Here is a 25,617-nt window from a genome sequence, read left to right as displayed (position 1 = left end):
CTTTAATCCACATTTGCAGAATTGTACAGGACAGGACCTCAATTAAACTAGGGGCGCCAGCTCTGGAACAATGGTGCCTTTTTATTAATTAATTTCCATTTTTAACAAAAAAAAAATCCACTTTTCAATGGCATTAGGTATATTGCAGCCATTTCATTTGAAGCAGGTCTGATAATTGCAGACAAGAAATCATTGTGGGTCTGAAAAGACACACAAACAAAGAAGAAAAAGAACACTGGATCATTAGGAAGAGTCATTTTCAAGGATTAGTGGTTGTGCTGGGTGTTCATTTGTTCTTTAATCATGCTGGTTATGGAAGGTAATTAGATCATAAAATTGCAATCAAAATGCCACAAATAAAATCTTACCATTTTCAAACTTTTGCCAACACTAATTTATATTCCAGCTAGCACGGAGAGAGGTCCATTTTGCTGCTGGTGTCTGTGATGATACACATTCTGCCTCATTTCATTCTTCTTCTTAATGCTTCCTTTGCTCTACAAATGACTCACAAACATACCCTAGGTATCGATAAAACACTGATACTTCAATAGGCTTGCAATGAGCTGAGACCCAGTGCATTCAATCTCTGACATCACCCTTGAAATCTCTTTCAATTAAAATGTTTAAATATTGAATTTATTTTTTTTTAGCTTGATTCTTCAAGTATTTTTCTTTTACCAGCCCTGGGATCACAGTTCAGGTTCATGATAGACCTCCTGAAACTACACTGAAGTTGATAAATCTCATGACCCTTATCCGACTTAGCGTCTTAAGACAAACAAAAGGTGTCTGAGCCGAAAACTATCAGCACAAGATGAATCATCTAGTATAATCCACTATTAGTTACTGAGTAGCTACTTCACAAAGAACCTGCAAATCTGATTTTAGATATTAAAGTAAACCAATTAGGGATCAGGCTATCTCCATCCACCCTCCCCTTGCTTCTCCTTCACCTCCACCCTTCCCCCCCCCCCCCCCCCCCCCCCCACCACCACCAGACAACTCTGCAGTTTACCATGAAGGAACATCTGGAAAGCAGAGGTAGACCTCACTATAACTACAATGTATTCATCCTTTAAATCACATTCTACCTGATTTCAGAGAGTGGACTGTGACAACGGTTTGAAGCGTCATTCCCCTCAGTAACCACAAGTCATCACAAAGGCTGCCTCTAATCTGGTTACTCTGCATCTGTCTGTCACAAATAACCCAGTAACAACTAAATGGATTGCCATAAATCTTTCAATTAGAATGCATAACTTTATTAGCACAATATTTTTGAACTGATTGAATTATGTTGAGAAAGGACTTTCATTTACTCTGTCAGTTAGGGGTCAAATGTATGCAGTGAATGGGAGTTGCATAAATAATATGAATTTCTGTTTGTGGCATTCTAGGGCAGTGCTGTCAGAACCTTTACCTCTTTAGCACAAAACAACCTTTCCTACCCTACTTTGAGACACATGAAGCCTATTCATGGCATAAACATTACACAGTGTTCTATATAATTAAAAATAATGTGTGTTACAGACCTTAAATAGGCTAACTAAAGGCAAAAATTTCCTTCATGGAAAAACAAGAGAATGCTATCCATACCAACCATCATCTATTTTGAATACCTTGTTAAAAAAAATGCATCTCCTTAAGGAATCTTGATGTTAATAGAGAATACATTTTCATTCATTTCAAATTCAAACCACTAGGATCAGCCCTAAGTGTAGTACAGCCTATCAAGATGTATTTAGTTTATGCAAAAAAAAAAAAAAAGTCACGTATCTTTTGGGACCCTCATAAACCCAGTATGCTCCTGGCATAGGGATCCTACCATCCTTAGGGTAGTGGGGATGCAAAACCATTCTATTGTAGCACCCCCTCTTGGATGGTTGAAATGGCTCTCCCTAATTCTATAGGACTTGTGACTCTGGGCAAGTCACTTAACCCAAAAATCTACCAAATGGTGGCATCAAAAATGCACTAAAAAAATGTTCAATCTTTATGCATTGGATCCGAGGACCCAACATGGGTGCCGTGTTTCGGCTTAGCAGCCTGCATCAGGAGTCATCTACTGGTGCCTGATGCAGACACAGCTGCTCCTGAAGCCTCTCAAGAATCAAGTCTGGACTGTCCCTGCCAGACATTCTCTTTTTGTGCATTTTTGACTGCACCCTTTGGTTTGATTGTGGTCCTTCCATTGTGGAGTTTTGAACTTCTTTCTATGCTGCAAGTCACTTAACCCTCCATTGTACCATGTACAAAAAACAGATTGTGAGCCCAGTAGGGACAGAAAAAGTACCTACATATAATACACATAAATCGCTGTGGTTGTACACAGAAAGGCAGTGTATCAAATCCATGACCCGTTTCACACCTAGGTGGCAGCATAGATATTATTTGAATTTACAGTAGATAGAGTTTACATCAGTTGGCCCAAACTTTGGGGCAGTATCTTAAAGGCATGACTTGTGAATAAATCTCCCTTGAATTTTTAGAGAAGGTATGTGAGAAGACAGAGGATTTTATTTGCTCCTTTGTACTTTGAGGCTTGAAGAGAGATTCCTTCCTTACCAGTCAAAGAACATGTCCCTGCAGGCAGGAGTAAATGTACTGAACACATAGAGAGAGGACCAGGGAAAACAATTTTCATGTGTACCCCCGGGATATTATATGACTTTTCCATCCAGCCCGTGACATCCTGTGCTTGCAGCCAAGCAGAATGGAAAGGAATTACTGGTAAGGAACTTTTGCCACTGATACAACAATGTTCACTACTTTCTTTGCAGTGCCCCAGTGGGCAAAGATAAATGGCCCTCTCAACCCTCCAATATCTTGGATCCCTTCTTATTCCAACTGCGAGTTTAAATGGGCCTGAAATAAACTTCCTGAGCCCCTACGTCTTGCCCCATCCTTGGCCACCTTTAAATCTAGCCTGAAAGCCCACCTCTTGAACATTGCTTTTGACTCGTAACCACTCGCCTCCACCTACCCTCCTCCTTCCTGTACACATTAATTGATTTGATTTGCTTACTTTATTTTTTGTCTATTAGATTGTAAGCTCTTTGAGCAGGGACTGTCTTTCTTCTATGTTTGTGCAGCGCTGAGTATGCCTTGTAGCGCTATAGAAATGCTAAATAGTAGTAGTAGTAATGTTCCACCTAAACCATCTGTGCATCATGAAAAACAGAGGCGGCAGAGCAAGAGTAGTCTGAGATCACACCTGCCCTACTTAAAACCTCCAGTGCGGTAAGGAGGAGTCAGAGGAAGTTGACAGATTCATTCATATTTGCTGTTAGGAGAGATGAAGGAATGCTGCTTCGAGGGTCACAGCAGCTATGGTGGATGGTGGTAATGGGAGAGCAGTGGATGCTACCAGTGTGTGGGGAAAGGGATAGATTGCTCCAATGGGAAAATAAGTTGCCTAAGGAGGGACAGAGTACCCCGAATAGAATAAAGCATAAGAGGGTATCCTGTTGACAGTGAAGAGGAGGAAAGGGTGCTCTGACGGGGTTGCACAGACAAGACTGCCCTTATGGGGAAAGAGATTGGGTAGTGAAATTGTCTGTGAAGTGAAGCACAGACAAAAAGAGGAAAAGGAGATTTATGTGTTGGAGTACTTTGAAGAGGGAGTCAATGGGGTTCAGAAGGGTCACTCAACTAATGCAGCTCCCTGAAGGTCTTGTCATCTTCAGAACTACAAGGTTCCCCAACCCTGTTCTAACCCATTGCAAATCACAGTGGACAGACTCCCGCTATTTCACTTTAACGCACATTTTCTTACCACAGTTCTCATTATTTCTAATAGAACCTATTCAATAGTAATGTGCTGAGCTAATTGGGTACCAGTCTAAATATGGTCTGGTATCCAGTTAACTTCTGAGTCAACGTACATACCCAGTATTAATTGCCAGGGGCTGCGCATGGTGAAGCATTGAATATCTAGAGTTACGGCAGCCCGTGGCTGGAAGTAGCTTACAAAACGTTTATTGTCTTAGGCTGAACATCACCCCAATTATTTTAGCTTAACTTTCAGTGCATCGCCCTAAAAAAGTGATCATCAAGCAAAAATTCCCAAAGAGACTGTACTAGCAAAGATTAATCAACCCTACTTGGTATAGTAATAAAGTTGTAAGACAAAAGACTAGTGATAAGGCTCAGATTAAGATTTTTGTTCCACATAGTGCTCATTTTCCCCTCAAAAGAATGTGGCAATACATTTAAAATTAATGTTCATCTAGTGTCATGAATTTAACATACTTTTCTTAGAAAGAAATGTTAAAAGAAGCTCCCATGAGGCCTCATAACAATCAACTGGCTGGATTGCTTTTAAAACTAGCCAGTTGTACAAATGAGCCCATTTATTCCTCACACCACCAAAGCTTGGCACTGTTTAAAGTCTTGATACAGCTCTTGATTTTCTGCTGCCACTTCCCCACCAATCAGCTCTAATAGGAGAGTAATGCAGTTTTGCGGAAGCAAGTTCTTTAGGTCACCAAAGGAGGCCACCACCAGCAGTGTCTGCATTTGTCATGAAACCAAGAGTGAAAACCCCTATCATCTCAACAGCTAATAAGGCTGAGAACGGTGGAAAAGAACAAAACACTAGCAGGGTGTCTACTTCTCTGTTTATAGCCAGCCCACAAGGGTTAAGGGGGTCTACGATTCAAAAATGAGCCAAACGCTCAAGCTACGCAATTGTTTTATTCTGATTAGTGTGTGACGGGTAAATTCAAACACACACTTGCCCTAATGAAACAGAATGCTTAGCATAAACTGCACAAGGGACTGAAATAAAGGTTTTCAGCTAAACAGACTCTCTCTCTCTCTCTACACTTCACCCAGTACGAATGGCCGTGAATGTAAATGACTTTCATTTCACATGTTTTAATAGTCCAACAACAGTTCAGCAACAAATACCTAGCCTGAGGTGTGATGTAAGATACTGAAGGCTGGTTTTCAGTTACTTTCATAACTGCTCATTATAAAGTCTCAAGGTATTTCAGACATATCACTTTCAAATAGTTTCTGACATATCTTAATGAGAAAGACGAGACAGTACACTCATATTACGCTGCATTGTGCAGCTGTTAAAATTCTCATTTCTTATTGGCTTTCCTCTCCACTAAAGTAACTCTAGCCAAAGTTAATGTCCTGCATAGTACAAGTGAAAGATCATTACACATAGTTAACACATTCTGACAAACCATAACTCTCACCCTGCCTCTGGCCATAGATATCCATGAAACCATAAACTCAGTGGGTGTGCTCAAAAGACCCCAAAAGTTGACAAAAACCAAGAGATTTTGAAAAGAGCTAACGAATCCTCTTATAATGAACTAAAAAAGAAGGATATATAAAGGGATAATTTTGTAACTATGCATGCATTAAAAGTATGGGGTCAATATTCAGAGTGAATTAATCAGTCAGAAATGGCTCCTGGCTGATTAAACTGTCTGTTTGGGGCTAACCGTTAATTTTCAGCGGCACTTAACTGGCCAGGTTAACCGTATAAACAGGTCCGCATACAAGTCAGTCCTATCTTTATGCGGTAACCCATAGCTGGTTAAGCACTGAACTGGCTACATATTAGCCAGCTCTGGAAACCTGGAAATTCAACACCGTTGTACAGAAAAGGTTGAATATCAGTCCCTATATATATAATTTTCCGTGTGGGCATGTTGGCACATTTTCAAAGTGAAAGAAAATGTATATTCTCACTTTGAAAATTACCCAAGGGAATATATATGCATATACTGACACACATACACAACTTTTCCAAGTTACTATATTTTACTCCCATATGTATTTTCAAATCTAGGGAGTCCTTTTCCTAAAGTGTGTTAATGTGGAAATTAGTGTGCATTAACTGCTGCCGAGAAGAATGCTAACATGAACCGTAGTGGCATGACGGTTTGTGAATGCTAATTCATACACTAATGGCATGTTGTGTAACCCTGGGAATGCCTCTCCTCTGTCTGGATAAACTTATACATGTACAGGTTGTATATGCATAAATTACATAAGAAGCATTGCCATACCGGGACAGACCAAAGGTCCATCAGGCCAAGTATCCTGTTTCCAACAGTGGCCAATCCAGGTCACAAGTACCTGGCAAGATCCCAGAACAGCAAAACAGATTTTATGCTGCTTATCCTAGAAATAAGCAGTGGATTTTCCCAAGTCCGTCTTAATAATGGCTTATGGACTTTTCTTTTTGGAAATTATTCAAACCTTTTTAAACCCTGCTAAGCTAACTGATTTTATGAGGGTTAATTGGCCACTTAATATGTAAGTTTGCTTACATATCAAGTGGCCAAATTAATAACAGCCCCTTTGCATTCATAAAGCACATCTTTACACGCAGAAATTGTTTTGAAAATTACTCATACTGGATAATATGCAACCTTAAAATCAGATAAATTTACAATTTCTATAAGAAAATTAGTCTAACTTTAAAACTTATTCTACAATTCTAGAAATAAAAATTCTCCCTGCATAGAGCATCTCTACCAGGTAAATGCTTATGCTACCCACTATTTTTATAGAATTGAGAAGGTTCTCCTTATCAGTGAGGTAACAGTAAGAGGAGACCCAGCAGCAATCACTGAGGGGATTAAGAAGGTGCTGTGCCTTAATCCCGCCAGTGGAGAGCTGCTCAATTAGAGCACCTTTCTGTAACCTGGAGGAGTCAGGTACTAGCTCTAAATGCCAACATCCATCCTTTTGGACATAGACATCCCTTCCCCTTCTGAAACCAGAGTTGGGCAGCCATATTTGGCCACTACCTAGTCCCACCCGAAGCATGATCAGACTATACAGCTGGCCATAAGGATGTACCCATGAATAGAGCTTCTAAAATAAGGTCCATAGCATGCAGACCTGAAAAGGTTAACCCTGCCTTGGCTATCAATTTCTACCGTCAAGTGCAAAATCCATGATATCAGGGGAGAGCCTTTATTGCTAGATTTACTGAAGGGCACTTCAGCTAATGCTGTTCATTAATTAAAATAATAAAAGTTTGATTGATTGCCCCTCAAGCAAAAGCATATTAAGTCAGACTAAAATTTCATAAAACGAATAAAAAGATACAGGAAACAATAAAATCGAAAGACAAAACAATACAACCAGAGATTTGCCTATCAGTTCATGAGCCTCCTAACATTGCCTAAAGAATTGCTAAAACAACAGGTTTTCAGCGCTTTCTGGAGCTAAGTAAGGGGTCCTTTTACTAAGGTGCACTGAAAAATGGCCTGCGTTGGTGTAGACACATGGATTGCATGTGCGCAGGTCCATTTTCAGCGCACCTGCAAAAAGGTCTCTTTTTTTTGCCGAAAATGGACATGAAGCAAAATAAAAATTGGTGCGCATCCATTTTGGACCTGAGACCTCACTGCCACCCACTGACTTAGTGGTAAGGTCTCCCATGTTAACCGGACAATAACCATCTGCATGCATACACTGCTGATTATTACTACTACTACTACTACTATTTAGCATTTCTGTAGCGCTACAAGGCGTACGCAGCGCTGCACAAACATAGAAGAAAGACAGTCCCTGCTCAAAGAGCTTACAATCTAATAGACAAAAAATAAAGTAAGCAAATCAAATCAATTAATGTGTACAGGAAGGAGGAGAGGAGGGTAGGTGGAGGGTAGGCACATCCATTTTGGACCTGAGACCTCACTGCCAACCACTGACTTAGTGGTAAGGTCTCCCATGATAACCGGACAATAACCATCTGCATGCATACACTGCTGATTATTGCCCGGTTAGCTCCGTGTGCCGGTAATTTTACGGTGCGCATACTGGACGCACATAAAAAATGAAATTACAGCCTAGGACACACGGTAGCTGGACAGTAGTTCTGAATTGGCACATGTTGGGCGCACGTAGGCACCTACACAGCTTAGTAAAAGGGCCCCTAGGAGAATGAAGAGTGCCAAGAGATCTTCGGATAGGTGCGAGTTGGAGAAGGCAAAGTAATCAAAATGGCTTGGAAAGAGCATAAAATATGGGACAGCACATAAAGGATCAGATGGTTGGTGGATCCCCACAGACAGCAAAAAAGGCTGAAATACAAATTCTAAACCTGATTCAAGCAGAAAGTGGATGCCAATGCTGTGCAGCAAGCAGTGGAAAAACAGTCATATTTATGTGCTCTTGATAACAATCTTACCATCCTGTTTTGAAATAAGTATTTACATGATGAAAAGTGGTAAGACTATTATAAAAGGGAGTTACATTGATCATCTTTGTCATCACCAGTGAAAGAAGCAACGTTTTTAACCCACTGTTGAAAGCCAAGCCTTAACAGCTCTAATTCTGGGAAGCAAACCAAATGATGACTGAACTACCACATTGATTTGCTAATGAAAAGGAAGGATAGAGTCAAACTTGACACCAAGGGAGCTAATAACATCCTGCACCACCAGAGGAATTCCTTTGATGGAGGAGGACAAAGAAAAAAATGGCTGTGAACCTGTGTTTTAATAAGCCTCACTGCATAAAATAGGGCCTACCATAACACAGTAGAGCCTTTTAGTAAATCTAGCCCCTGTTTATTTACATGCGTACCACAAACAGTAGTCCTTAACGAATTGCTAAAACCAATATTAGCAAAAATCTAACCTACATGGTTCAGTTTGGGGGGAGGATTATGGATTTCATATGCTGCCTTTCTGTGGTACAACCAACATGGTTTACATTAATTATATGCTTCCTTAATAAGACTATTATGGGGCCGACATTCATCTTGAGATAACTGGGTAGGAGAGCCTTCTACCCTGTTATCTCCCACTGACCATGAGATCCTGGATTTTCCATGGCACATAAACAGATAAAAATCCAGGGAGAGCACTGTGGCACTAACCAATTAGTGCTGTGACAGCCTAGGGGGGCAGCTTGGAGTTGCCCAGGCACTCCCAATATTTAGCAGAAGTACAAGGAAAACTGTCTAGTTAACTTAGAACTGCAAAGTGCTGTGGTAGCCAGGTTAGTCCACGTTTAAAGGTAATAAATAGACATAAAACAAAACAGAGAAAATAAAATTAGATTCTTTGTCAACCTCTTATCAGCCAGCCATCTCTCCCTGTCTCTCATCCACACAGCTCTCCCTGTTCCTCACCTAACCCACCCTCTTCCTGTGACACTGTCATTGGAATGCTTTTGTGTTTCAGTTATATATATTCTGATATTTGTCAACATTTGCTTATTTCTGATCTGAAGAAGAAGGGCTACCTTCAAAAACGAATCCAAAATGTATTAAATTAGTCCAAGAAAAAAGGTATCATCTTATTTTATTTTTATTTCCATGTATTACCTTAAAACAGCAAAAAAGACTGTCGTAAGTTAACTGGGCAGCTAACCAGGTACTGCCATTGAATATGGGCACAATTCAGCCAGTGGCGGCTGGCGTTTTAAAAAACACTGACCAATGCCAGCTGAACATTGTACTCTGTGTGATTGAATAACTCAAATTACCATCGACCACAGGCACGTGTGATCATACAGGTGGTTAAGCACATTATTGGTCAGAGAAACGGGCTATGAATTTTCCCATGATGGACTATGTAAGGGCAAGATGTCAAGGGCATGGACTGATAATCCATCAGTAGTCTTCTATCTGCTGCAATAGCTCTGACCCTCACTGAACTAAATAAATATGTTTAATCAGAGTCTGATCAACTTATCAAAGTGACTCTGTGGGGAAACAGAAGGTCCTGTCAAAAGCAAGGACAGACACCGCCAGAGCAAGTGCCATGAGCAGGAAAGTAACAGCATACCTTATCTTGGCATCTTATGTGGATAAACAGACTCACAAAGGAAATGAGAGAAGAAAACAAAGTTCTAATTAAGAGAGAGAGGTCTCTGAAACTGAGCTATAATAACTAGATTTACTTCTACAAGATCCTTTTACTTCATTGCTGTTTCCACTTTTAGGCCAAGTAAACATGTTGAATGTGTCTTTAAAAGCACAATATTTTAAGCTAATGTGAAATCATCATAAGAAACAAAATTATACACTGAAGGCAAGTTGATTTCACCCTAAAGGGCCACTGTCTGAAAAACAAGAAAGGTCCCCAACAATAAGAACATTTGTAGAGCATGTTATTAAAAAATATTCATATCCAGGAAATCGATACAGTTATGCAGTCAATTACACAGAGCAACTTTCTTTCATAGAAAGATCACACCGACTAGTCTGCACCTGCATAGCGCCAAAAATCTCTACTAAAAACAAGAGGATCTGGGGATTGCATCCATTAGTATACCTTAAAAGGTTTAGGGGCCCTTTTACAAAGGCACTCCAAAAAATGGGCTGCGGTAGTGTGGGCAAGTGCAGATATTGGCGCTGAAATATCAACTAAGCGTATTTGATTATAGAATACGCTTAGTTGGCACTGATTTCAGCACTGATTTTTTAGGTGCCATATATAGAATCTCCTCCAAAATGTCTAGCACGCAACTCGAAAGGGGACATGGGTGGGTCAGAGGCGTTTCAAACATTTAAGCCGTGCCCAACTTCAGTACCAGGATTTGTACCTCAAAAAGCGCTTGGCCCAGAACACTCTTTATAGAATAGCACTTGATGCAGATTTTTCCCAGCACCTAATTTTAAGTGCCACTTTCTGAATCTGGTCCTAAGGGGCAGCGGCGTACCAAGGGCGGGGCGCCCTGGGTGCACGCCGCTGGAGGGGTGCAGAGAGCAGCCGTGCGCCTGTCGGCTCCGCTGGTTCCCTGCTCCCTCTGCCCCGGAACAGGTTACTTCCTATTCCGGGGCAGAGGGAGCAGGGACCCAGCGGAGCCGAGAGCTGCGCGGCTGCTCCCAGCAGCCAAGAATGCACCCGGGGGGGGGGGGTTGATGCGTTGGGGGGGATGTCATTGCATCAGGAGGGGGGTCGTGCTGCACCTAGGGGGGGGGTGCGCATCGGTGATCCGCCCCGGGTGGCAGCCGACCTAGGATCGTCACTGCTAAGGGAGTCTTTTACTAAGCCACAGTGCATTTTTAGCTCGCAGTAGAAATCAGCTGGCAGTAAATGCCAAGATGCCCGTAGGAATATCATGGGCATCTCAGTGTTTACCGCCAGCTGATTTCTACCGTGAGCTAAAAACGCTACCATGGCTTAGTAAAAGACCCTCTATGTGATTAATGCACTTTAATTAAAGGGCCCCTTAATGTGCATTAACCTATGGATTTGATGCTGAGTCTTCTAGTGCATGTAAATGCTACCCAGCATGCATTCAACATTTGCTATTAAAACAAATATGCAAAATGTATTGAAAAAAAAATCTGGAAATCATCAAAAATCAGAAGAAAAAGAAACCATTTTTTTTAACTGATGCACATTTCTATGAAGGTCTTTAGTAGGCAAAAATAGTCAAATTATCCTTGTCCCAAAGTTGTTACTGAATGTGGTGGCTGCAAGTGTGGAATCTGAGGGTAAGAGCAGGACAGCAGCTGTACCCTACACAGTGGCTGAAAAATCAAGTCTAAGGATACAGGCCCAGATGCACTAAACCTTAATGACCCTTTTAAGGACCCTTTACTGACCCTTAACAAACCATAGCATGCATCAAAGGCCATTTTCCTGAGGAAGCTAGCAGCTAAGGAAAACAGAATGCAAACGAGAAACTACCATTGAAATGTGGACAATTCAGAATGCACTAACCATACCGATGATTGCAACAAATCATCTACCGTCTGAAATTTAACATGAGCTGAGACCTGTCGTTAAGGCCTGAGCTGTCATCTCCCCGCTGGCCCCTGTACCATAAAAATCATATTTAAAAAGAAAAGTGAGCTCCCTGCTTCCCTCTGCCTAAAATAAAAATGAAACAAACATCAAAAAAGGATCGGGAGGGGGCAAAGGCGCTCATCAGGAGCATCCTGTATGGACAGCCTTGCCCCCCCGGCCCCGCCCGAGGTCGCCGCTGCTCCCCGGTTCCCCCTGCATTATAAATAAAAAATCAAAACACAAATCATAACTTTAGCAGCCCCGGCTCCGCCTCCCTTCCTCTCTACTTCTCTCCCCACAGCTCCACCTCCCGAATCCTCCGCCCTGTGCCCCGCCCCCCTGCCCCCTCCTGGGGTCGTCGCCGCCATTCCCCCCCCCCTCCACCGGGCCCCCCTCCTACCGGTCCTATGCAGCGCCTCTCACCTCTGTGTGAAGGCGCTGCACAGGCAAGAAGAACAGCTCAGCTGATGCCTTCACCCAGTCTTCGTTCGCATCTCTCTCCTCCTGGGCCCGCCCCCGTCTGACATAAGTAACCTACGTAGGTTATTTACGTCAGACGGGGGCGGGCCCAGGAGGAGAGAGAGACGCGAACGAAGACTGGGCGAAGGCATCAGCTGAGCTGTTCTTCTTGCCTGTGCAGCACCTTCACACAGAGGTAAGAGGCGCTGCACGGGCCCGGTAGGAGGGGGCCCGGTGGAGGGGGGGAATGGTGGCGACGACCCCAGGAGGGGGCAGAGGGGGCGGAGTATGTCGGGAGGTGGGGCTGGGAAAGAGAGGAAGGGAGGGGGGCCGGGGCAACCTTAAAAGTTTTTATTTTTATTTTGGTTTTGAAGCAGGGGGAACCGGGGAGCAGCGGCGAACTCGGGCGGGGGGACTGGGGCAAGGCCGTCTGTGAAGGACGCTCCTGATGAGCACCTTTGCCCCCTCCCGATCCATGCAACGTGTTTGTGTTTTGGTTTTTTGGGGGGGTACTTTTGACATTTGTGGCATGTGCAGAGCAGCCAGCATAACGCTTGGCTGCTCTGCACATGCGTTAGGGGCCAATTACCGACGGGGATTACACAGGTTTGATGCATTGTGCACCGAACATGTGCGACTTTTTTTTTGGTGCATCCTTCGTTTTTTTTTAATTCGTTAGGGACTTTAACGTTTTAGATTTTTTATCATTTGGTTGATGCATCTGGCCCACAGTCTGAAAGCACAGAAGTTTCAAACAGACCTAAACTGAGGGGCCGTTTTACTAAGCCATGTAGGAACGTACGCATGTCCTACGCATGTCAGGGCGGTAATTTAATTTTTTTACGTGCATTCACTACACGTGCCAGAAAATTTTGCGGCATGTGGCGCTAACTGGGTGGTAATTGGCATTGTACATGAGCTGACGATTGCTGCCCAGTTAACAAGTGAGACCTTACTGCTAAGTCAATGGGTGGTGGCAAGGTCTCAGGCCCAAAATGGACGCACACCAATTTTCATTTTCCCGCACGTCCATTTTCGGCCAAACAAAAAAAAAGGCTTTTTTTGCAGGGGTGCTGAAAAACGGACCTGTGCGCATACAATACATGTGTCTACACCAGCGCAGACCATTTTTCAGCGCACGTTAGTAAAAGGACCCCTGAATGCATTTGTAAATGTATTTATGGTGCACTAAGCGAGTGCTACCCTGTTTCACCACTGTGCAACATTGGCAGCTGTACAAGAGAGTTCTTGAACTCGTTTATTCACACTTATTTAATCCTGCTTTAATATACTGTCTCACAAGCTTTGGGGCTACGAAGATAGATGAAGGGAGTAAGGGCCATGAGGGGGTCAGGGTCATAGTGTCACTGGATCTCATTAACAATATTGCTTATCATACTAGAGGTCACCTCAACGGAGAACTCCTGGACATGTGACAGAAACATGCTCTGGTGGAACAATCAGATTTTTCCCTCTTATATGTGTACCACAAGCGCACAAACCATCTCTCGACTATAGAAGAAACGGAAGCAGAAAACAAGGTTGGTGAGCAGAAAAATTTAAAAAAGGAGGCAATTCTAACAGACTGCTAGGTATTGTCTTATTCAAGAAACAATATTTTCTAAAATCAAAACAAGTTTACTGTATGACAGAAGACAACATAAAACGGTCCAGGGAAATGACTAAGGCAGGACCCTCTTTGCTTGTTAAAAAAAAAAGAAGAAGGAAAATAGGGTCTCTGAAGTGCTTTAATTAGACCAAATTTTAAGTGTATGCTTTTTTTTTTCTTTAAATACAGGAAATCCTAGCTAGTTTAAATGTGAGGAAGACAAAAGGGTTACAAAAGATAGCTGGAGATTTTAACACATTTTAGTAAAAGGGCCCCTACCACAGATTAATGCGGGATTTTACTGTATGGTAGCTGCAAATTTAACTAGCCACCTATGAAGGGCATCCCCGCTATTTTTCATTTCAGGTCATGTGCTAACATGACAATACCTGTTCCTGGTCAGCCTGGAAGTGCTTGGTGCCTCCGATTCAGGGGCGTAGCTAGACAACAGATTTTAGGTGGGCCTAGGCAAGAAGTGGGTGGGCACCAAGTATTCTCCCCCTCCTTCACCACCCAAAAAAAATCTCAGCTGGTGGGAAAATTCTTCTTTCCACCTTGGCAGGCATGCACTGAAAATTGAGCATGTGCAGGTTCCGGTATTGTAGAGAGTAGCATTTGCATTACCATCAGGGGGAAGTCTTCAGCTGGCGGAACTTGGGATCCCCAGCAGTTACCTCTAAACATGTGCTGCTGTTGAGTGGGCCTGAGCCTTAAGTGGGTGGGCCCCAGCCCACCCAGGCCCACCTGTGGCTACACCAATGCTCCGATTTAGGAGGCAGTAAGTAGTCCTGCATTAACTCTGTGTTAGGCAGTTAGGAGATCTTTTACAAAGCCGTGAGAAAAAGTGACCTATGGTAGTGCGGGCATGTCTTTTGGGCACGCGCTGGGCCACTTTTTACTGCGGCCTAGAAAAAAGGACATTTTTTAATGGGCCAGTAAATGGACATGCACAAAAATTAAAACTAGCATGCCTATGGATTGAGCCCTTACCACCAGTTATTCACATAGTGATGGCTCACTCGCTACCTGCATGATAACCATGCAGCATGTGCCAATGTGATCACGCTGCTGATTACCGCTGGGAACGCCCCCCGCAGTAGAAAATAGAAAAATATTTTCTAACGTGAGATTCAGCACGCGCCAAACTCAGAATTACCGCTGGGTGCAGCGCTACTCCGGTTATAGTGCTGATTTGGTGCATGCTACCCGCTTGTTAGCCCTCCCGCGCCTTTCTAAAGGGCCCCTTAGTGCACGGTAAGTGCAGTTCTTTAACTGCAATTGACTTCCACATCCACTCCAAACCCATGCAACGCCCTGGACAAGAAAAAGCACTTAGCACCTGATTGTTTGGACACTAGCTATGAAAATACTACAAAGCTCCTTAATGCGGCTCTGCACTAACAATTAATGCGGGGTAAACTGAGTGATAACCCTCTGATTCTATAAAGGTCACCAAAAATCAAAAATGCAAATTTAGGTATGTTCCTGATTTGCATGCACAATTTAATAGAATGAGCCAAATAGTGCCGGTAATTGGCTTTTTAACAAGCAATTAGTGGCACTAATTAGATTTAATTGGTACTAGCGCGCATAAACTTAGACACAGGATCCACACCTAAAATCTATGCGTGGTCCAAAAAAAAGGGCATGGAAATGGGAGGGACATGGGCGTTTCTGGGTGGAATGGAGCGTGATTTTTAATTACGCATATAATTACAGAATATGGGTGCTCCATGCTTAAATTTAAGCACAGGCATTTGCACCACATTTTCGTTGGTGCAAATGGCACACATAAATTTACGCACAACCTCTCTGCTTAAGTGTTTATTCTATAAATTTTTAACAATGGACTCTCGCTCTCTCTTTCTCTGGGGTGTAGCCAGCCTGCAATTTGTGGGGGCCAGGGATGGATTGGGGGGAGCAACGCATGCCTCTCTCCCCCCCCCCTCGTGCAGGCATGCTAAGCACACCTTCGCTGGCAGCCAATAAACAGACTGCCACCACTCTCCACTGCTTGTTTCGGGCTCTGAGCAGCATGCTGGGACATCCCACGCATGCACGTGAAGTCCCAGACTGCTGCTCAGAGCTGGAAACAAGGAGTGGGAAGCAGCAGCAGTCTATTTACATGGCTGGTGGGGCTCAGCATCCCCGCCAGCAAAGTAAAAGAGAATTCAGGAGGAGGTTCGAGACCACGTTTTGGGAGCCAGTTGTAAAGTGGCAATGAGGAGAACTACTTTAACAACCAGCTCCCAAATTTCTTAAAAACAAACGGTTCTCGCGAGCCCGTGCGAGCCCGTTCCAGCACAAAACTGGGCGCGGCTTACAGAATACTGCTTATGCGGGTATTTTTCAGCACCAATTTTGTAGGCACCATATATAGAATCTAGCCCTAAGTGCTTAATGCAGTTTAGAAAAGTGCCCCATCGTTTCCTTCACCTATTGGTATTATGTATCTCCTCTTGGAAATACTGTTTGTTCTTTTTATGCCCCCAACATCTAATAAGAGATGTTGGCACAATGATGCTTCTAATGCTTTTTAAGTCAGAATGCATGGAAACAAAGGATACAGCAGAATACTGCAGGACCCCAGAACTAACCAGAGTGCCACAACCGTCAGAACAGATATTTAGCGCTACTGTCAAGTTAAGGGCCATTGAATAACCGCGCCTGACCTGCTCAGCATAATTTAACTGGGCAGGATGCATTTGGGCTACCTACATGTGATCTGTTCATTCTGTTAGTATGATCATTAGTGAAGGCACAGAAAGCACTCCTATGCCACAGCTGTGACTTAAAAGAAAAAGTAGAGGTCAGGATCTCTCTTTCAACTGCAAGTCACTTATGAATGTATCAACTGTATTCTTTGGAAGAGTTACAGGATCTAATTCTAAAGTATGACTTCACGTCACACATCACTGGATGACCCTTTAGAAACATACGCTGGTATTTATGGAAAAAATTAATGAAAATCACTCTCAAAGAATTTACAGTAATTTCCTATTTCCAGGTGCATCTAAAGTGTAGAAGTCCACTGCCAAGCAATGCATTGGACAGAAGCTTAGTAGAGGCCTGTTCTGCTACCATTTGCTCAGTAAAATTAAAGAGATGGTCATTCTATAACAGGGGGCCAAGGATAGGAGGGTGAGAAGGTATATTTTTCAAGGCTATTCAATTAAAAAGGTAGATACCAACTTTATTTTAATAGAATACTAGCACGAGAGGCAGAAATACACTTACATTTATGCAATGATCACTTACATCAGCCCTATAGCTGGTGGCAATACCTGCATTTAGATGCTAGCCAGAACATATCTAAACTATAGAATACTAGAATTTATCCATGTAGACCCACCAGCAAAGTGCACACCAACAGAACATGGCATGCACTTTTCTGCTACTTGAGGTCTTTATGGGGGGGAATTCTATAAATGTACTCAATAATGGGCACCAGAAAAGATCGACACTAAGCCCTATTCTATACACGGTGCACAGTCTTTATAGAATAGTGCTCAGCGCCAATTTCTGTGCCGAACTCTGAGCACCAGACTTACACCTGCTTAAACCCGGTATAAATATCGGTGCCCAAGTTGGGCTTGGTTAGGAGTGGCCTAGTGGATAGGGTGGTGGACTTTGGTCCTGGGGCACTGAGGAACTGAGTTCGATTCCCACTTCAGGCACAGGCAGCTCCTTGTGACTCTGGGCAAGTCACGTAACCCTCCATTGCCGCATTGAGCCTACCATGAGTGGGAAAGCGCAGGGTACAAATGTAACAACAACAAAAAAATTATTCTATAACAGTGTGTGCAACTTTTTGGAGCACTCTTAACCCGTTAATGCCCCTCCCATGGCCACGCCCACTTTTGGGTTGCACACTATGGGGTTTAGGTGCCCCGTAATATAAAACAGCGCACAGCCAGATGTGTGCGCAAATCCTACTTTGTGCCAATCAATGATTGGTTGACAGCATTGAATTATTGATGGTTAACAGCTCGTTAGCCAATTAAGTTGCATATGCATCTTGGAAGTGCACCCAAAAATCGGGTGCCATATACAGAATCCGGGGGTTAGTGTGTAAGTGGCCACTTGTGCATATGACTAGAATACCCTATTTATTCAAGTTCCTGCTTTCTATATCTAGGTGGCTCCTTATTGAATTACCCTCAAACAGCCTACTGAGAAGGATAATGAACCGCTGAGATGGCCCTTTAGCACTGCTATCACCTGCCAGGCAAACGCATAGGCTCCCAGAGGACACCTGATAGGAGCCTAATCTATAAAGGAATGTAACACTTACATTATAGAATGCTACAGTAAGTGAAAATATGCACCTATAAGTTAGCCACAAGCAAATAACGCCAGCCATAGAGCTAGCATGTTGTGCCTAAGTGCTGCTGATATGCATATAAAGTATTCTATATGATATGTGATTAAGTATGAGCCCCACCCACATCCTGCTCAGACTCTGCCTATGTGTCTGTCCACCTGTACAACATGCACTTACTCTCCTGTGCACACAGATCAGATCACATCATTCCCTTGTTGGCTTTTCATCACTGGCTCCCTATCCCATTTTGGATTCAATTCAAGATTCTCACTCTCGCACTTAAGGCCTTACCCTCAGGCATCCCCTCCTATCTTTCCACCCTTATCTCTCCCTATACCCCATCTAGAGTCCTCCGATCTAGATCCTCAACTAGAGTCTTCGATTGGCTCTGCCCCCACTACACTGCTCTCACCTTGAGTTGACCCCCATTCAGCATTTTTCTGTACCATCTCCACCCTATGGAATGCCCTCCCAACAGACCTCCAGTCTGAATAATTGTATCCCAGGTTTAAGACCCTTTTAAAAACTGCACGTTCCTCTAAGGAGGGCCTTGCGTTGGCACCTGCACTGGAAGATGTAATTCTACTCTATTTCTCCTTCTGTTCTTTTCTTTGAAAATTTTATGGAGCTCTTTTCAATCTGAATGATGGATAATTGTACACTGCTCTAATTAAGCCAAAGGGCGGTATATCAAATGAACTGAACTAAACTAGGTGGATTTCTAGCAGACACACATGTACACAGATGTGAATATGCCATTATTCTAATAAAATAAACACCTAATCAGCACATTATCTATTCATTCATACCCTCTATAAGGATAATTCTATAAAGAGGTGCCTACTTTTCTATATAGAATATTGGCATAACAGGTCAAAAATATGTTGGCGCACTCACACCAGCCATAGAGCCTAGACCAGCCTAGACTGTTAAAGAACACACACAGATTACAGTATTTTATAATTTATGCTTCTAAATGTGCACCCAACCCAAAAACCACTCAAACTTCACCCATGTGAACACCCACCTGCGAAGTACAAGCCAGTGAATATTGGCACGTACTCATAGAGTAGCGTTTAGCTGGAAATGTTCATTTCTGCATGCATGTGTCAGAGGCATACCTAGACACTCAATTTTGCGTGGGCCTGAACCCAAAGTTGGTAAGGTCAATAACCCTGCTCCTTCCCCGGCATCTCTCCCTCCCCCTCAAGTGAGTGGGGGGGGGGGGTCTCTTAACTCCACTCCCCTAACTCCTTGTTACCTTTTAAGTCCTTTAGTTCTTCACTGGCAGCGAGCAGCAACTCATACCTGCTGTTCATGCCAGTCCCGAGCCTTCACTCGGACATCCTGATCCTGCAAACAGGAAGTCGCATCAGATGGAAGGCTCGGGACTGCAGTGTGAGTCACTGCTTGCTGCCAGTGAAGAATTGAAGGATACCAAAGGCACTAGAGGGGTTGGGGGAGTGGAGATAAGAGACCTCTCGATTACCTAGGGAAGGGGAGGGAAAGATGGTGGGAGTCTCCAGCTGTCGGGGCTTGGGACTCCCTGCCAGCCACAGAACAACTGTGCCACTGCTAGATGAGCCTGTGCTTATCCGGGTCCACCCATATGTGTTCACATATCATGTAAAATGACTAGAATACCAGCATTCATCAGTGTTCCTGGCACCTCTATCTAGGCAGTTCCTTATAGAATTACCCCCAATGTGTAAAAATAATAATGTACTGCGAATCAGGAGATTGGGGTTCAGATCCTCTCTCTGCCATGGGCTTTTTGTGGCCTTGGCAACTCATTTTCTGTCTGTTGACTCAGATACTTAGTGCAAGCTCTTCAGTGAGCAGAGGCAGTGATGGGATCCTTGCATGGGCCAACTGGGCCCAAAGTTCTGGGGTGGGAGCCATTCTCATTATCAAGGCGGGCTTTGTGTAGCAGCCTACCTGTACAGTCTGGTGACTGTGTTTTTCAGAAACATGATAAATGTATTTATAAACTCTCTTCAAAGCCTAATATTTACCATTTATTAATGTTTATTTTTATTTGATATACTGCTTTTACAATAACAAGGTCAAAGTAGTTAACAAATTAAATTTAAAAAAAGAGAATACAATAAAAGGGAAGAAAGGAAATACATCATGGTGATAGGAAAGAAAACAACCAAACATAAAAGTCAGTCATAACATATACGCATAAGTGCATATCAGTGGCCTAATGGTTAGTGCAGTGGGCTTTGATCCTGACAACCTAGGTTTGATTCCCACTGCAGCTCCTTGTGACCCTGGATAAGTCACATAACCCTCCATTGCCCCAGGTACAAAAACTTAGGGGGTCTTTTACTAAGGCGCACTCACGTATTTAGAGCGCACTAAAAATAGGCGCATGCTAAACGTTAGAGTGCCAGAACACACCTATGGGCATCTCTAAAGTTTAGCATGCGCTAAAAACGTGAGTGTGCCTTTGTAAAAGACCCCCTTAGATTGTGAGCCCCCTAGGGACAGAGAAAGTACCTGCATACAATGTATACAGCGCTGCATACAACTATTAGAGCTATAGAAATGAGTAGCAGTAGTAGTAATACAAGAGATTAATGCTCATGCCAATACCCTAAACATTAACAGAAACTTGATGTTATATGCGTACTTATACATTTAAAACAGTTGCATGCATATTGAGTTCCTTGTGTGATGGATAGTACACCTATTGACTTGGCACCTGTGGTTGAGAAGGGGGAGGGGTCCCTAGGTGCTAGCTTGTCCACATTGGTGATCCATTCCTGGGTGGAGGAACATTATAGCTGTATTACATTTGTTGCTCATTGACAGGCACCACACAGATTTTAGAAGGAAAATATATTACTACAGACAAGGCATATGAAATGAATACTGCATGTCTTAAAAGCAATTCAAGATTTCTCAACAGTACTAATGCAAAAACACTATACACCTTCAGAGAAAATGATTTCTAAACACATTTTTCAAGAGGACCTTAGCATTAATAACCTTTGACCTAACCCCCATAGTCAAAAATAGGAGAACCCAGTCTAATTATGGCAGATCTGTCCTATATAAAAAAAACACATTCCTTCAGCTATTCCAGTAGCTGTGAGAGCAGATACCATGACCGCAGTTCACAATTATGTTTAGACTTTCTTTCTAAAACACCTGCGACCCCACTTACCAAACTCTGTCACCTCTCTGACTTATACCAATAAAATAGCAGCTGGACTTGGATTTAAAGCAATCAGGATCATCGTGTCAGGTAAGTGTTATAAGGATCGCTATTGCAGCCTTCATAATGCAAGACCTTTTCTTACTCAAAATGAGCTTAGTAAAGGCAAAAGATGGGAGGCCAAAATGCAACCAGTGCACTCAGAATTCAATCTAGTTTGGCTTCACAAAATTGAATTACATCTCACATTCAGCTCTCTTTACAACAGAGCTGGAACGGTCCCTCCTGAACATTTATGCTTTTCATTGCAATACCCAAGACAGGCGATATCCCACACAGAAAGCCTCATGTTTCAATTCAGGCCGTAAGAAAAGGCAGAAAAAAAAAGACAGGCCTTTCTGTATGACCTATGACCTTTGAACCACATCCCTCCTTCTCAGGAAAAGTATTCAACACCACATTTAATTTCATTGCACTGCGTTGGCACCACATCGAGGAAAGGCCTTGCAAAGGAAAAAAAAATATGGAGAACTTCATCAATTTTTCATGAATTTTCATTTAGGCTAGAGTCCACATCTTCCACTGGTCGATAGATCAAGCTGCTGTCACATATTTAACACATAGGGATTCAGCTGCTATATCCAGGGGCTGCCGCAGACTATAGCATGCTCCCCAGGAAACCAGGGTCCTTGCAAGGACTCTCTCCTGCTCTTCTCTCTTCCATACATGTGGCGTGCAACAGCTCAAAACCAAAATCCGACCCATTCCAGTTTTATCGGAATGTGTCTTGCAAAACTCCAACTGGAAAAGTAAGTTTGCATTAGAAGTTCAGTAATGCCAGTTCTGCTTTGAGGATGAACTGTGCTCCCTCCCCCCAAGTATTATTATTTTCAGCATCCAGACAGTGTTACTGCCCTTACAGACCATTTTGGCACTATCCAAACACTGTCACTGAACATCCTTACAGACCACCTCAGCACTATGCAGGCAGTGTCACTGGCAACACGTTTATGTAAGCACTAATGGCACGACATTTTTGCTATGCCATTTCACAAGCTTGTCTTTGCTATGACTTACAGAATACAGAACAATTTGGAAATAGCAATGCACCAACTTATTTTTTTCAGTGATGCAGCATGAGTTTCTTTTTGAAATGTAATTTTATTTTTCAAAGAGGAATTGTCAGTGTTACAATGTAGAATTCTTACTTTCCAAATGAGGAGGGCAGAACTCTACATAATCATTACCATGTCTCAGTAGCAAAAACAATTCACTCTTTAATACCATGAACCCAAGAAATGAGCTGTTGAATCCTGAATGAGCTTAATTGAAGAATTCAGCCTGTTAACTATCAAAGCTATGAAAACAGTAAAATAATCTGGTGTCAGGTGCATGATGCTGCTATAAAATTCTGGCTTGAATTTCTGTTCTTTGATTTCATGTTCACAGATCTCTCCTTGAAATAGTTTTCACACCAAACTCCAGTTTTATTATTTGTATAGTCTCGTGTTGCAGGATATTTCTTTCACACATGACCCTCCACCAGCTGTGGTGTCACAAGGTCTGATGCGAGAGTCTGGACATAACCCGCCTGAAGCTTAAATGCTATATTATGCATGCCAAATGCTTATCAAGGAGCTATCATCAGCACTGCCCCACATTGGAAGACAAATTTTGGTTTCATAAAAAATATTTTTTGAAAAGTAATTTATGGTTCATTTGCAGATATATCATACAGTGGTTATAGAAAGTTTATACTCTTGAACAGTTTTCACATTTTGTTATGTCAGTGCATCAGATGCGGAAGCATTTCATATGTGCTTTTTTTTCCATTCATCAAGATGCCGTACTACACACCAGTGGCTCTCAACCCAGTCCTTATCCTCAAGCCAGTTAGGTTTTCATGATACCCCCAACGAATATACATGAGATAGATTTGCAAACAATGAAGGAAGAGAATTGCCTTCTGGGTACCCTGAAATCCAGACTGGCTGAGTATGTCCCAAGGATTGGGTTGAGAAACCCTGCCCTACATCTTTCAGAGGGAAAAACATTTTAAAGAGTAAAGGGTTCATGGATTTGACATATTACTTTTCTGTAGTACAACCAAAGCAGATAACATTTTATCATATGCAAGCACTTTCTCTGCCCCTCCCTAGTGAGACAAAACATTAAAACAACAACAACAAAAAAAAGAGGTAAACCTGAAATGCAACAAAATAGATAAATTTCCACCCATTCAGTCAACACTTGGTGGAACCATCTTTGGTAGCAACTAGAACTCTTACTTTGCTGGGATAGGTCTCTACCCTCTACCAATTTTGCACACCTAGATTTAAAACATTTTAACTACAATTTTTTTTTACAGAATTGTTCAATCTCTATCATGTTCCTTGGGGAGCATCGTGGACATCATGATTTGTGCTACAAATGTTCATTTAGAATGAGGTCAGAGCTCTAAATGGACCAATAGAGGACATTTTTTTTTTTTTACTCTACAGCCACTCCTCTGTAGCTTCTGTTCTCTGTATCAAGTCATCACCATGCTGACTGCTAGAACTTATTGTGTTAATTTTTGGGCAACCTAGCTGCCAACTGGTCCTCACCATCAGGTGTACCCCATGGGTCACCCTGTCACCGATTATGTTTAACATTCTGATGTCATCGTTAGGAATACTTTTGGAGAAAGTAGGATATAAAGGTTATATATACGTGGATGATATTATTATCGTATTTTCCATTATTGCTGATTTACAAGACGTCTATGTTGCAATATCTTGTTGCCTCTTATTTCCAAATGAATGACTTCCCATTATTTGAAACTAAAGATAAAACTAAGTTTCTGCTAATTAAAACTAAAGTAACTCAGGAATTCAAATCTAATTTTGATCATTGATGGGGAAAGTTTTACCCTCGACCAATCTATAAAGATTCTGGGTATTAATTTAGATAGCAATCTGACCTTGGAAACCCAGATAATTCTATAGTCAAGAATTATTTTTACATTATGAATAAATTAAGGGTTATTCATACATTTATATCAGTTGATCGGTTTACACTTGTAGTTCAGTCACTAATTCTTAGTTGACTGGGCTATTGTAATATCATTTATTTGGGTCTGCCTAAATACGTATTGAAAAAATTATAAACAATTCAGAATGTAGCAGTTCACCTGATTTACTTTCTTAGTAAATCAGAAAGAATCACAAATTATTATGGCAAATTACATTGGATCCTGATTGAGGCCCAGATATCCTTTAAAATTAGGATGTATGTTATGGAAAATTGCTCATGGTTTAGTTCCACAATATTTAACTTCTATTGTAAATTATGCATTAGGAAGAAAATGATACAATATTCAAAGTTTCTTCTGTTTGATTTTCCGAGCCCTAAAGGCACCTTTGGGAAGAAACATTTTAAATGCTTCTTTGCGTAACATGCAGCTAAATTTTTGCCTCTAAAATTATGTTTTTTATTATCTTATGATACATTTAAGACGGGCTTAAAGACGTTATTGTTTTCTCAATACATGGAAAGGAAATAGTGTGTTCTAATTCTGTTGTATTTTCTGAAAATGTTGCATCCTCGACACTTTGTGATCTAGTGTCTTTCTGTAATCCACTTTGAAGTAAATGGAATTAGCAGAATATAAGAAAAATAACTAACTGAAAAGTGAACTTCCATACCAATTTCAGTCCCTGCTGATGAGAAATATCTGCATAACATTATGCTGCTACCTTTATGCTTCACAGATGATGTTCTCCGGATGATGTGTTGTGTTGGCTTTCTGCCAAATGTAATGCTTTGCATGCCTACAGAATCCCCTGAGTATTCTTCTGCATGCTTCAAATGAGATTCAAGTTGGGCTTTCTTGAGCAATGGCTTCACCTGAGCCAACCAACCATATAATCCACATTTGTGGAGTCCTTGGGATATAATTCAGTCGAGGCCTTTTGGTTGTCTCCTGATCAGTCTTCTTGCTTGGTCATCCAATTTGGAGGAATGGAGTCTTGGTAGCACCAAATAATTCCACATGTTAATTGTCCTGACCTTAATCCAAGGAACATTTAGTGACTGCAATTCTTTTGTACCCATTCTCTGATCTGTGCTTTTTTACAGGTGTCCTGGAATTCTCTTGCTAGCTCCTTGGTACTAGTTTTTGCGACTGCAGGAGTCATTGCATATGTTTAAAAAAACAACTTAAATCTCTCTTGTTTCAGGATGCCTTTGGAGTTTAGTTTGTTAAAATTATCTTTTTTTTTTTTTTTTTTTTTTTAATCTCCCAACTGTTTCTTGGCCTGGCAGTTGGGGCCAGACTGACCAGCAC

At 42.1% G+C, this 25,617-nt stretch overlaps 1 protein-coding gene and 1 long non-coding RNA gene across 10 annotated transcripts in view; both read right to left on the bottom strand.

The window, feature by feature from the left end:
* ROBO2 (roundabout guidance receptor 2) overlaps positions 1 to 25,617 on the bottom strand; it is an 888,662-nt gene that overhangs the window by 793,141 nt on the left and 69,904 nt on the right. The gene's annotated exons all lie outside the window — the stretch shown is intronic.
* LOC115470739 lies at positions 13,186 to 18,366 on the bottom strand. The gene is made up of 3 exons (XR_003942233.1): positions 18,355 to 18,366; positions 15,771 to 15,775; positions 13,186 to 13,347 (listed from the first exon to the last, which is right to left on the bottom strand). It is a non-coding gene; the product is annotated as an uncharacterized LOC115470739 (long non-coding RNA).

The sequence above is a fragment of the Microcaecilia unicolor genome, chromosome 5, assembly GCF_901765095.1.
Source record: "Microcaecilia unicolor chromosome 5, aMicUni1.1, whole genome shotgun sequence".
NCBI classification, from domain to species: Eukaryota; Metazoa; Chordata; class Amphibia; order Gymnophiona; family Siphonopidae; genus Microcaecilia; species Microcaecilia unicolor.
The sequence above is the reverse complement of the archived record's forward strand: the minus strand, read 5'-3'. Positions and strand labels throughout refer to the sequence as shown.